This window comes from Atractosteus spatula, chromosome 12 (genome assembly GCF_055471065.1).
Source record: "Atractosteus spatula isolate fAtrSpa1 chromosome 12, fAtrSpa1.hap1, whole genome shotgun sequence".
In the NCBI taxonomy this organism is placed as follows: domain Eukaryota; kingdom Metazoa; phylum Chordata; class Actinopteri; order Semionotiformes; family Lepisosteidae; genus Atractosteus; species Atractosteus spatula.
Genome location: NC_142717.1, coordinates 4,205,001 through 4,218,250, shown reverse-complemented (window position 1 = coordinate 4,218,250; position 13,250 = coordinate 4,205,001). Strand labels below are relative to the sequence as shown.

The 13,250-nt window shown below is 41.0% G+C and overlaps 1 protein-coding gene across 3 annotated transcripts in view; it reads left to right on the top strand.

Annotated features, from left to right (window-relative positions):
* The window catches only part of pag1 (phosphoprotein membrane anchor with glycosphingolipid microdomains 1), a 59,512-nt gene that overhangs the window by 11,911 nt on the left and 34,351 nt on the right, over window positions 1–13,250 (top strand). Inside the window, exon 1 of one of the 3 annotated variants that reach the window (XM_088929730.1) lies at window positions 5,827–5,874. The exons of the other annotated variants lie outside the window; for them this stretch is intronic. The gene's annotated coding sequence lies outside the window, so the exon portion shown is untranslated. Of the gene's footprint in view, window positions 1–5,826; window positions 5,875–13,250 lie in introns of those variants that run through there. 3 annotated transcript variants of the gene reach the window in all.

The window sequence follows — 13,250 nt, the reverse complement described above, 5'->3', positions numbered from 1 at the left end:
AAGCACTAAAATTGGAGGATAATTAGTCTTTTTTTTAGAAAGTACATGGCTTATTTCCATGACGAGTGTTTTAATGTTAAAGGAGGTTTGTTGAGATGTTGCGGTTCTTCCTGCTAATTAATTTGATTGAGGCCTCCATCCGGAGTGACTGAAATGCTGCTCTGCACAGCTGAGAATTTTACTAGAGCATCCAGAGTGACGCCCCTTTCTCAGGAATACAACATCATGGCTCCACCTGAGATTTGAACCCAGAACCTCCCTTGTATCAGTCCCGAACATGAGTCGTTACTGCACCCCACTGCTCCTGATTTTTTAATTAATTGGGATTCATTTGGGTAAGAGAAGTCATTCATTCGATTGAATATCCCCAGAGTGAGTGAATGTCCATTTCTAATAACTTTTTTACTAGATGAATTGTGTTATTAGAAATATAGAGAAATGAGCTGAGCTGAACCGCACTACAGAAATAGGAAGTGAAGTTGTCAGGAACGTTTCTGAGGGGGCTTTCACTCTCCACTGTGCATGGTATACTTCCAGAGACACCCAGAGCTGTATGACAATGATTCTGTGGAATAATCATGACAGGAAGAGTTTCTCTATTTGTTTTATACGCATCTTTAAGATTTCCAGCGATAGGTTTTGAGTTGAGCCATAGATAAAGAGATTCCACTCATTATAGTCAACCCTTCTTTGCCAAAAGCATTGCTGTACAGGTTTAGTAACTCGGCTTCGGAAATCTTTAAGCCAGTTTTAATACCCCTCACAAGTTTATAAGCATCCCCACTTCAACATTGTAAAATGAGGGCCTAACATATTAGAGTTAGAAAGGCTAATAGTGCAAATCCTTTGAAAAGAAAACTTCTGTTGATTTTTCTTTTTCTCATGGTGAGGCTTCTTCGTGGTTTCTGTGTCTGGGTTTCACAAGAGGCTTCAGTTCGTTATTCAGAAAATCGCCGCACAAAGCTAAAAAGGGACAATTGTAGTTTCATTTCTCATCAGCAGTGTTGCCTGACAACTAAAAATAGAGCTGTCCGGCATGCGGTGACTCTAGAAAGCGGAAGCTCATGTATTGCCTACGGACTTGCTAAATTTGCAGAATTAACCTGCACCTTCGAAGTGAGAGAAGACTTTGTCATGTACTGTACATTTGCAAAAGCATTCGATCTGTAAGTGCTCTAAATATGGCAAAAAAGAATTCTTCTGTATCACCAGGCTGGATTAGCCAAGAGGAATTAGCCTCAGTAGCTGTTATGGTAACTCATTATGTTATCATCAGAGCTAAAATGTTAAACCAGCCTTTTACTGTGCAGTCATGCCCTTGAAAATTGAATTGTCGTGTAAATCTGGAATGCTGAAACGATCTGCACACAGTTTGCACTGCTTATAGGCTTATGTTCCTGTTTCTCATGAATGCTTCGTAATGACATTTTTCTGATAGAAATACAATCTGGAGGCTCTCTCTCTTTAATTCTCTTGCTTCCCCTCACCATTTATCTGTACTGATTATCTGTCTGAGTATTGTAGATATTATTCATCAGCCTTGCATTGTATTAGGTAGAACAACATACAATAATAGGTCCTAATAAGTGTTAATGACTATATATTCTAAGGTAGAATGTCTTTTTTTGTTCTAATGGCTGAAGTTTAATATCGATTAACTAGGCCATCATAGAAAGTAGAGCACTGCAGAACTGTACACAGAGGGCTTTCTAAGTCATTGTGAACAGGTACAGAATCGCCACTCCGGAGGATCGGCCTATATGAGTAACAGGTCATATTTTAAATGCGTGCCAGTGAAGTGATTATGAAATGTCTCCAATTTTGAACCGAAACGTGAGCGATTTCTTGCCTTTTGAGTTCTTCTGTAATGGAAACGAGAAGACGTTGTTTGTTTCGTTATGTCTCTGTTAACAAGTAAAGGTTAACTGCACGCTGAGTTGTTGAAAGAAACACCTGAAGAAGTCTCGGCACCTGAAATACTGTATTTCTTCTACTCTGACAGATGATGTCAGGACCATAGGCCTACACCCGTGTCTCCTGCGGTCTTGACACTTCTGTAATATATCTATCCATCCATTTCGGATCTGCTTCATCCAGGTAGCCTCTTCCGGCAAGCAACAGGCACAAAGCAGGGTCATCCTGGATGGGATGCCAGTCTCCTGTCTTCGTAAACATTCCTTAGAAAAATCTTCTATAGTGAAGCATGTTATTCTCATGAAACAGTGCTCGGTAAAGGCATATTAAGAGCTAAAAATAAAGCCATACTACAAAAGTGAAAAGAATGTAAGGTTTAAAAATCATTTGTCACAAAACTCCAATAAATCCCTAAATATACAGTACAAACAGATTGTACTGTAGCATACAGCACCATCAATACGACCGTGGCTAGGGTTAGTACAGTACCTTCTGTACTTCATCGACTCTGCCTGATACCAATGCCTTCTGGTTTTCACTGCGAGCACTAGGTCCATCAGTCTGTACTCGAGACTGTGACTGGAGCTCATCATAACCGTTCAGTCCCATGTGTAGTTTGCATCTGTTCGATTCAGCCGGGAGCCTTAGGTCCAGAACCTTGCCACCAAAAGTGATCACAAGAAAATACAGGGAAAATGTATTTGTTGAAGACAAAAATGTATTTTTTTCTGGTTTAAACTGATAGTTGGTTTAGTGGCCTTATCTACCTGATCAGCTCATTAACTATTGATAAGTTATCAGCTGATTACGTCATATGGCCTTATCCGGAAGGAGTGTTACGAATTTCTTTGGAGCATTCCCTTACTGCAGGGAACAGCACCTTAAAAAATTATGGCACCTTCCTGGTAGTTGCAGCTTCAGATTAAATTCCAATTTATTGAAATGCAGGTTTGTGAAGACCTCACAGTGGTTAAATCTAACTGAATGAAATAAAATAACAAAATGCCCTTTTCATTTCTGCAAAACAGAAAGGGGATTTCATTGTGGATCTTAAAAGTCTTTGCCAACACCCCCAAAAAGCAAATGTGCAAAGAATTGTTGCATAATTCTTTTGAAACAACATATGCTCTTATTCTGTAGGGTAAAAACATCACCACATTTTACAGTAACAGTAAGTGAAATCAAAATTATATCCAGTTGAGCTCAGAAATTTCCTACTTGTTTTATGTGTGCCTTGCTTTGCAAAATTTTGTGAATCTTTTCTTGATAACTTCTAGGTTTCAAAGTTACCACCTCCAGACCAATACACTCCATTCCTGTATGAGGATATTCATTATTCAGGAACATTTCCTCTCTGTTGTTCGGTTAACTCAGTGTTTCTCAGTTTCTGTTCTCGGTGCTCTGCTGTGCAGTACAACTATGTTCTGTGGGTTCTAGTATCAGTGCCCTGCAGAATTTCTAGTTCTGTTTTTTTTTGTTGTTGTTGCTTTAATCTCAAACAGGCACAGAGAGATTCTTACTTCCATTTTGGGGGATGTGGACGTTTTTCTTGTGTTGCGAGCAAAATGAATAAATTACTTTTTGAGCAGCCTTCTGATTTCGGGAGGCTCTGCAAATTTTGCTTTAGATTTAAAAAACGCTTCACATTTGAGAAACTTTCCCAATAAATGGAATTGCGTGTAATTGATATGTTTTCAGGTATGCAACATCTATCTTCTGCAATCATAAGTAGAAGGTTGTGAGTTTGAAGGTTGTGTCTCCCAGGTGAGACACTGCTATTATCCCCTTGAGGACGGTGTTTCACTTGAATAGCTGAATACAGTACATTTTGGATTAATGAGGCCCTGCCATGCATTCTTCAATGGCTCTTTGAGTTGAGAAGTTCCAAACTTTTAACTACAGTACACATTCTGAAATTCAGCCTTTGTGATTTTTCTACGGCAGTGTTACACTATAATATTGCTGGAGTACATGAATTAACCATATTGAACCCCTTACTTGAATAATTTGCTTTATCAAATCTGTTTCAGCTCTTGAAATTGAAGGTTAGACATTAGCGTCAATTCTGTCCCAGAGCCGGGATTTCACATTCCTCTCGTTGACAGTGGAATTTAAGCAGCAGTCATAAACAGCATTTTTGTTGGTAATCTGAGCATCAGACAGTGTTGCTCCCACCTGTGTCTGTATATCACTATTTAATAACAAATTGTTTTGAAATCTATGTGAAAGCAGCAATTTTAAAAAGTTGTTAAATAAAGATGGTTTGTAACAGTCCTTGGTTACAAGGAGTTCAAATAAACAATATTATTTATGAAAATAAGACTGGAGTGCAGAAAATAATAATAATAATAATAATTGTTTACACTTATATAGCGCTTTTCTGGACACTCTACTCAAAGCGCTTTACAGGTAATGGGGACTCCCCTCCACCACCAACAGTGTGCAGCCCCACCTGGATGATGCGCCAGAACGCTCACCACACACCAGCTCTCAGTGGGGAGGAGAGCAGAGTAATGAAGCCAGTTCAGAGATGTTGATTATTAGGAGGCCATGATCGGTAAGGGCCAATGGGAAATTTGGCCAGGACGCCGGGGTTACACCCCTACTCTTTTCGAGAAACACCCTGGGATTTTTAATGACCACAGAGAGTCAGGACCTCGGTTTTACGTCTCATCCGAAGGACGACGCCTTTTTTACAGTATAGTGTCCCCGTCACTATACTGGGGCATTAGGACCCACATAGACTGCAGGGTGAGAGCCCCCTGCTGGCCCCACTAACACCTCTCCCAGCAGCAACCTGAGCTTCTCCCAGGAGTCTCCCCTCCAGGTACTGGCCAGGCTCACACCTGCTGAGCTCCAGTGGGCTGCCAGCTGTGAGTTGCAGGGTGATATGGTTGCTGATTTTAAAATGATTAAAATCAAACAGGTGACTCATTTTAACCAACTCAGTATTCAACTGGAACAAAAACCAACGACACAGGAGTACTACAGGAGCAGACTTTGGAAACGATTTGTCAATACAAGTCTTTTTCATAGGCATTCTTTTTAAAACTGCGCTAGTCAACTGTTAGAGTGCAGCTTGAGTCACGTGCAATTTAAAAGCAGGTATTTAAGGGTGCTGGTTTAAAATTCACACTAATGAAAATGACGTTTTTACTAGCCTATTGAAAATACGTTTTGTTCAATTCTGGATCTGCATGAATCTGGGAACTAAATAAATAAAAAAATCCATTAAAGAATGCAATGCTTTTCTTTGTCTCTCCGCACTGCAAAAGCGTACCAGGGCAAGGTGTAGCACAGAAAATATGTGATTTCACAATAAAGCCCAGAAATAAGAAGAGGAAGCCATATTAGTGCTCTGTTATAAAAGGATACTGTACAGTTATACCTCAGTAATCTGTCATAAGGGACAGCAACACAGAGCAAGGTTAATGCTTGCCAGTGTTACACCAGACACTCCTTTCCCCTGGGTTCTGTGAATACATTTGTCATAATCACTTGATCTGGGCTAATTAATGCTGAGGCATTAGCTGTTTTTTAACTATTAAAAAATAATGTTCTAAATAATGTTTTTAAGATGAAGAAAATATACCGCATTTGTACCTGACGATGTGGCCTGCCCTTTGAAGTTGATAGTACGTTAGTAAAATAATTCAAATGAGTGAGTCATACACCACTTTATACATTTATTAACTCCAAAACATTCTTCATTTATCCCTGCTGATCAGTGTATAAATGTGTTTGTTAATGGACAGAGAATAAACATGCCCCCACAAGTAACAGTATATGGTCAAAGTCCAGAAGACGTTTAGCAACCAGTTCAGAGAACATTTTATCCGTTTCATCACTGTCCCCTGCAGTTTATTAGCAGCTTTATTATATGTTTTATTCTTAAGGAAAAGGATATGGAGATGAAGATAAGCTCAACTACACCAAGACAGAGTGAGTCACGCTTTGCAGGTAACTGGGAAGTTACACAAGCTTCACCTCATTTAAAACCCCAAATGCAAAGAATAAATTACAGTCTCAACTCTGAACTGTGATCATGTAATTCAGCAGAAGGACAGATCAGTGGCTAAAGAATTATTAAGTCTGTAAATAATACAGTTTATTAGTGTTTTGTGCTGTCTTTAGCAACCATATTTCCAACGTTGCTCATGTGGCTTTAGGAGGCTTTGAGAATTTTTCTGTAATTTCTTTGTTGTTTTCATAATATTGTGCTTACTGTGAAGAAGAAAAACATCTCAAATCATAAACATATTTGTGGTGTTTTTACAATTGTCAGATTGTTGGTTTAAGCCACTTGCATTTTGCTTAAGTTCATTTTTTTGTTAAGTATCAAGTACTTAATTAGTTACTTGATTTTACTTGAGCAGATATCAGTTGTTTTTAAAGAGCATGGATTTAAGCAGAAAAAAAGAAAAATCACACCTCTATGACTGTTATTAGTTTTTCAGGTATGTTCACCTGGAAAGGGCTTAGTAGCCAAAACATGTTTTTTTCTTTCCTTCTACTTTTCAGTGTGGAATTAACTTTTACTTGTTCCTTTGCTGCCAACGCATACTGTCACTGCTCCCCGCTCGAATTAATTGTTTTTATGTGCGGCTTCTCAGACACAGGATTTTGACAGGAGTCGCTGAAAAACGGTCAAGCAAGTCGATCCACTTTCTAACCATATATTCAGTACCAAAATAAAAGCCCAAGGAAGCTTGTCTTGCTTTATAAGTGCTTTCGATTATGCTTGCTGGAAATGCTACTCGGATTTTTAGAACAAAAAGCGTTTATTTCTGTGTTGTGCAGAATGCGTTCCTGAACGAAGCAAATGCATCCACCGCTACAGGAATAACAATTGCAGCCGGAGGTGGAGCCAGGAGCACCTCTTTAAAGCTGTTCGTGTTGAGCTTTTGTATACTTAATACAAGATTAAGAGATTTCCTGACTCATGTTCGAACTGGTTAAATAACCAAAGCGAATACCATTATTGATTTCGGAATAACAATTACTACTGTAATGTTGAGGAGAGGAGTGTTAAACTAAGAAGACATCGCAGAAGTCTACTTTTTTTAAAAAAAAAGACTTCTCTGCCAAGAAAAACATGTTTGAAATGGTCTAAAGTAGGAATCCAGTACAGTACAGTAATCTGCACAACCAATAAACAAATTCTGAAGCAGTGGGTAGTCTTCCTGACAATATCCTAGAAAGACACAGTGTCAGAGTCGATCTGTCCAGTTGTTTCTTGGGATGTAACCTTCAAGAGGAATGAGCATGGGCATATTTAAAAGATCTGTGTTTTAAAAAAAGTGTGTATTGACTCAGGAGGTGAGTCAGCACTGGAATAGGGGTTGCTGTCTGGCAAAGTAGTTGTTTTCTTTCCCGCTGTATATGAGAGACAGAGGACTTTAGATCAGTGTTTGTGTGAGAGAGAAACATATTTCGAGAGGGAGGCATCACAGAGTAAGCTAGACAGTATTCTCTCTTTCTCTCTCTGAAAATTATTTTCCTCTCTCACACACTTACAGTACATTCAGAGGCGTGTGTGTGTAACAGAAATTCGGTCTATGAGAAGTTCCAAAGTGTAGAAGACTGAGAGTGCGATCAGTGACTCGGGGGAGGAGAGTCCAGTGTGTGAGTGTGTGTGTGTGTGTGTGTGAGTGTGTGTGTGTGTGAGTGTGTGAAGACGTCAACGCCTAGAGGGAAAGGGTGTGATGTCTAAGGCCGGGTGAAAAAAGGAAAATCCAGGATCTCCTTAGCCCCAGAAGGGGACAAAGGTCTATGATCATGGAGGGGATCAGTAATGTTCATAGCCAAGATCGTGTGGAAGCAGTAATAATGACACTTTGGCCTCAGGGCACTAAGAACGCCAAAACAGTAACGGGACAATGATGATTTAGGTCATGGATCATCTTGTTGTGATAAGCTAAGGGGCTGGTATAAAGATCTTTCAAATGTATAGTTAGAAGCAAGGCCAAAGCTTGTGTCAAACATATCATTTGACTCTTGTGGTATACCTGGCACGTGTGCAGCGGATATCCGTAGGCTTCGAACATCAAATGGGGTATGACGTCGTGAGAGAGGGGGCTGCCAGAGTTCATACCCCAGAGTCAAGGCAGCCACCTGTCAGTGGAAAGAAGCTGCATTACGTGGGCTGAGCACTACAAGTGAGCAGAATCTCACTTGGCTGAACAGAGCTGTCAGAATACACCCTGTGTGGAATCAGCCTCTCACCTTAAGAGGTGAGAAGAATGGGATTCGGTCTACGTCTAGGCTCCAGCGGTGAAGGAGAGAGAGTGAGTGAGCTCCAGTGGGGAGCTCTTACGAGGCAAATGTGAAACACGGCAGCATACAAGGTAGCCTAAGGAGGACGGAGCTTTGGCTGTACTGAGGAGGCACACAGGCGCACTACGCAGACGGACTGCTCGGTAGCTCATCAGCTGGGCCCTACGGGGGATGACATTCGCTGCCAAGGAACAGGGTTGGCTTGCTGGACCAGAGCTGACTGGACACACGAGCACCCGGAGGAGCGGGTCAACGCTTGGCAAGGTACCTGCTTCTCTTCTCCTCACGGGTGAGAGAGTGGAGTCTTGACAGCACAGGCTGAGTCTCCAGGGCTCCCGGCGCCTTCGGAGCCACGGGCAGATGGGCAGGGTCTGGGAGAGAAAAGGGCAAGGCCCTAACGCACTACAGCAACCACAGCGACACCGAGACGGGGTTGCAGAACAGCACCCCTTGGCCTAACAGGACCAGCTAGGAGGAGTGAGGAGAGAAAGCGGGAGAGGTTAAGAGAGAAAGAGAGCAAGGGCGAGCGCTAGCAGTTCAGGAAGAGGACAAGGAAAGAGCTGTGAGTCGCTGATGCGCGAAGAGGGAAAGCCGGGCGCCGCGGTGTGAGAGGGAGTGAAATGGAAAGGAGTCCCTGCTGGTGAAGAACTGGTGAGGAAACCCAGCGGTAGACAGCGTGTGACGAGCACCAAGAGAAGTGTGTGTGTGTGTGAGAGAGAGAGAGAGGAGACCTGGGAAGGCCCTTCGATGGGAGGAGCGCTTTCCCTTCCCCTGGAGTAGAACACCGCGAGACAGTGAGGACCTCAAAGGGGGTCAGATCCTGTACCAGAGTGGAGACCGGCCACTTAAAAACACCTACAGGTGAGGTGGCACCCTGGCAGGGTGTGGTGCAGACAAGGAATGTGGAGGAGTAAGGGCTGACATCACACAGGACCAGTTTAACATTTTGGAAGAAAAATAATGATAGTTTCTTGCATTTTTTTTATAATGTATAACTTATAACAGTGAGCAGACGTTATGCTCCAGCAGCCTTACAATCATAGTATTTTCCTTTTAATTGAACTGCTTATCACAGGGGGAAACGGAGAACAAAGAGCCCATCTCAATGAAATTACAAGAGCTTGTGGAGGCTGGAATTGAAAAGACTGGCTGATGATTCGTAACGAAACTATCGGACCAGTTGGGGTTCCGATAGGAAACAAAAGGCAGCTACTGTAGACTCAAACAGATCTCAAAAGATTCATAGGCATTGTTGTCACCGATTATATCTCCCAAAATTGCGAAGAGACTGAATTAACCTGGGGGGCTGAGTATGTGAACAGAAAATCTAAAGGTTAAATAATGGAGTGGGTCACCTGAGGATAGAAACACAATAGAAACTCTACTCTTGATTTGTGCTTCAATAGAGCAGGAATACTCCCTGATTCGTGGTTATCTGATCTGGATGTTTGAGAGGCAGAACACTCTGTGAATGTATCGGGATTCCCTTGCGTTCCCTGGAGCGTTATGTGTAAACTTTTAGGAATGCTACAGATCCCAGTCCTCCTCTGGCGTTCCTCAGTGTTGAGTGTATTCACAGACCATTTTTTGTGGAGTCTAACCTTGGACTAATTCCTAAAAATAACCTTGTCTGTATTTTGTAGGAATGTTGCTTTAATCACCTGCGAGTACACCCTGTTGACAGAGGCTGTGCAGGCAAACTCATCTTTCATCCTGTTTATCTTTATGAGTTCAATTCCTGCAGGAATCCTAATGCCTAAATATGCAGGCTAGCAGCTGGCCGCACAGTGTACTTAATCCAATCAATATCTAGCTGTCACAGAAACAGGACTCTTTTAAGGTGGTATTAACCATCTTATTTTGCGCTGCCACTGCCTGGGAATGTACAGTAGGATTTCTGTGTCTACGAGACATTAATAAAGGGATCAGCTTCAATCACAAATTGTAATACAAATGTTGAGGAGTACACAGTATAAGCATCTTGGTTTGTAGATGATTGTGAAAAATATTTAGTAATCGATTTTTTGTGCAAACCACCTTTCTGCTCCACCAGTACATTGCTACTTGTCTAGTGGGAGGTCCTGATGCCTCACCTCCATATGATTTAAGGGGCAAAAAGTAATTTTGTTTTATTCCAGTTGAGTTAAATCTTACAAAGGACCCGTTTTTCTTTAATTTTCCATGTTATTTCAGGAACCTATCGAACTCTTTGGTTCCACTAGTCCGTGAATCACAAATGTATCGATCTTCAGCTATCATCAAGTGGGCTTTTATAAATTTTAGATTTTTTTTTAATTGAGGAATATTATGTATTTTGTGCTGTGGTAGTAATTTACACAAGTATTTCCAGCACCATCTTCAGCTGCAGAAAACTAGAGCTGTTGTGTTCTAGAAATAGACTGGTCTTTTTTAAGATTCATGTGAATTTCAAACATTTTAGACACCTTACTTATTACTTTGTATGAAAGTATGTCCTACTACTTAAGCATCAATAATTCTCTGGATTTTAAATTAGCCTTACATCTGCAAACCACATTTTAACCGCCTGAGCTGAACTGAGAAACCTCCCACTAATGTACTCCACAGCTGAAATTTTTATAGTACACTTCTTCATATATCCCTGGTTAAAGAACTCACAGTTAGGCCCCTCTAATCTTTTATCTTATCACATTTGAGTGTTTCACTGTTTTTGTACTTAAAACGTAAAATTACCACTTTACAGAAGTTTGTATTCCACACAGCCCACCATTAAAAGATAAGATGTAATCTTATCATTATCTAGATTATTTCCATTTTTCCAAACCAGCTGTGAAAATCATTGTGTGAACAGTGTCTTACTGCTGATAAAGCTTAAAGGAAAGGTAGTTATAAATGTTGAGAACCAAAAGACTTGAAAATCGGGTATACAGAGTTTTGACTTTGGTTAAATGTTTCCTTTTGTTACTTTGATTAAATGATCTTTTTCTGACTTATTGTGGGGCACATACGTGTCCTTGACATTAAATAAGCATTATATCACCTGTAGCATGTCAAGCCTGTTGAAAAGCCCATATGCTCTTGGTATCAAGAGAGCTGTGCTTTCATTTCATTGCTGTTTTGGAGCAACACCTCACCTGGAGTTCCCCGTAAGGGGAGCCAAGTCCTCTTCAGTAGTTACTCAAGGTTTTATGTCGACCACCCTGATCAGTGTCAACAGCTGTGGCACATTCATGCAGAACACAATGTAATGGTTGTGTGCTCCAGGCCCATCTAGGGGCAGGTCTGACTAGGAGTGAAGAGTCACTACAAAGCCCCACAAGTAGCACTTGATGGCAGGTTGACTCACTGACTCCCTTCACCTGGGCTTTCGTTGACGTAACCGTCAGTGACAAGGCAGTCCTCGTGCTGCTCGTGTTAAGTACTGTAGCTCTCTGGTGAGGTGGGACAGTGACAGCCTCCACACCAGAACCCCAGTCTCGTTGAATATGCAGGATGAACGCGGATGATGTGTGGTATCTTTGTTTCGCGGCCGACCCCTGTTGATGAGTACTAATCGGGATTACAGAATTTCCTGTGTTGTGCATATTCAATGAACAGTCTGCGCACCTGCTGCACAAAGCTGGTCACCTTTTCTTAATATCTTTATGAATTTGATGCAATTGTAAGAAGTTGGGTTCTTTTATTATTCAGTATGGTTTGTTTTAGATGCATGTTTCACGTTCTAAAAACAGAGATCATAGAGGCCACATCTTTTCAGACTTTGATTTCAATTTAAGCCACCAGAGAATTCTGCTGTTTTTTTCTTTTTTCTCAGTTTTTTGCATGTGCAGGACACTGTAGCTTTCCGCTATAATAACGCAGTCATGCATCATTACAGCATTATCATTATTCAGATGCCCCCAGACTAACTGAACATGCTGTGAAAACTGCTTTGTTCATCCAAGACAATATCTGGGGTGACTTTTTTTGCTTTAATCATCAGAGACAGAACATTCTTCAGTGGATATTGCATGTGTTTGACAATAAGCCCTTCTAAATCTTAACAAGCCCTATCTTGAACACATTCCTTACCCTCAGCATTTTCCTGAAGGGTTAAACAGTTGTCTCTCTCTCATTGTCTTGAAAAAGCCCCCCAGCAATACTCTATACCATGACAAAAGCTCCATGTTATGGGGAGACATCTTGTTGTTATTCTGTCATTGAGCTATAAAGAGTGCTGTGAGGGCATTTTACAAATTAAATAAGTTATTGTTTTTTTATTACTGTACATTATATTTTGAAGGTGGCATAGCTCACAATGATGAAGAGCAGGGGATGTACAAAGGTGTGCTGCGTAATTATACTAATAGCATATAAACCGACTAGAGATGGACTGTTTTAATAGGGAAAAGCAGGCAAATATTGAAACATAATGGCCTTTCTAATGGGAATATTTCTCGAGAGCAGTTAACGCAAGGCCTTTTTATGGGTATAATGTAGGCACTTGGATGCAATAAATTGATTCAGAAAATTAGATTAGGCAATATATCAAGAGCAGGGCTGTCTCACAAGGGCTGTAAATTTAACAGCAGGCCGCTGCAGGAATCGGCGTTTGTGGTCCATGAGCACAACAAAAATCAATTGTTGACCTCCTGCGCCACCAGCACCAGGCTGCAGTTTGGGAGGGTGGTTTTCCCTTAATTAATGTACCTCTGACTGCATCACCCCTTCGGATAAGGTTAATGATTATTTCTACGTGGTGCACACCGTATCTGGTTATCCTTAATGTTCGTTTTCTACCATTTTTAAAATGCTTCTACACCAATTCATGGTGCTCGCTATTCTCAAACCCATTGTAGATACAGCTCTTTACATTTTCTCGCGAGACCAAATTTAACAGCTCATGGCTTGGATAATATTTTTTATTTGAAGGCTAGACAAAGGAGATATTCTGTGCAGCATTACCTAAGAAAATATACAAGAAATACATGAAAGAAATGAGAAAATGAGAGAGAGGGAGGCAAGGTATGGGAAATGCTGGTAAACCAATATCTTTGTAGCTTTTTACTTTCTCACAAGGTTTCAAGTGGATTTCAGGAGTA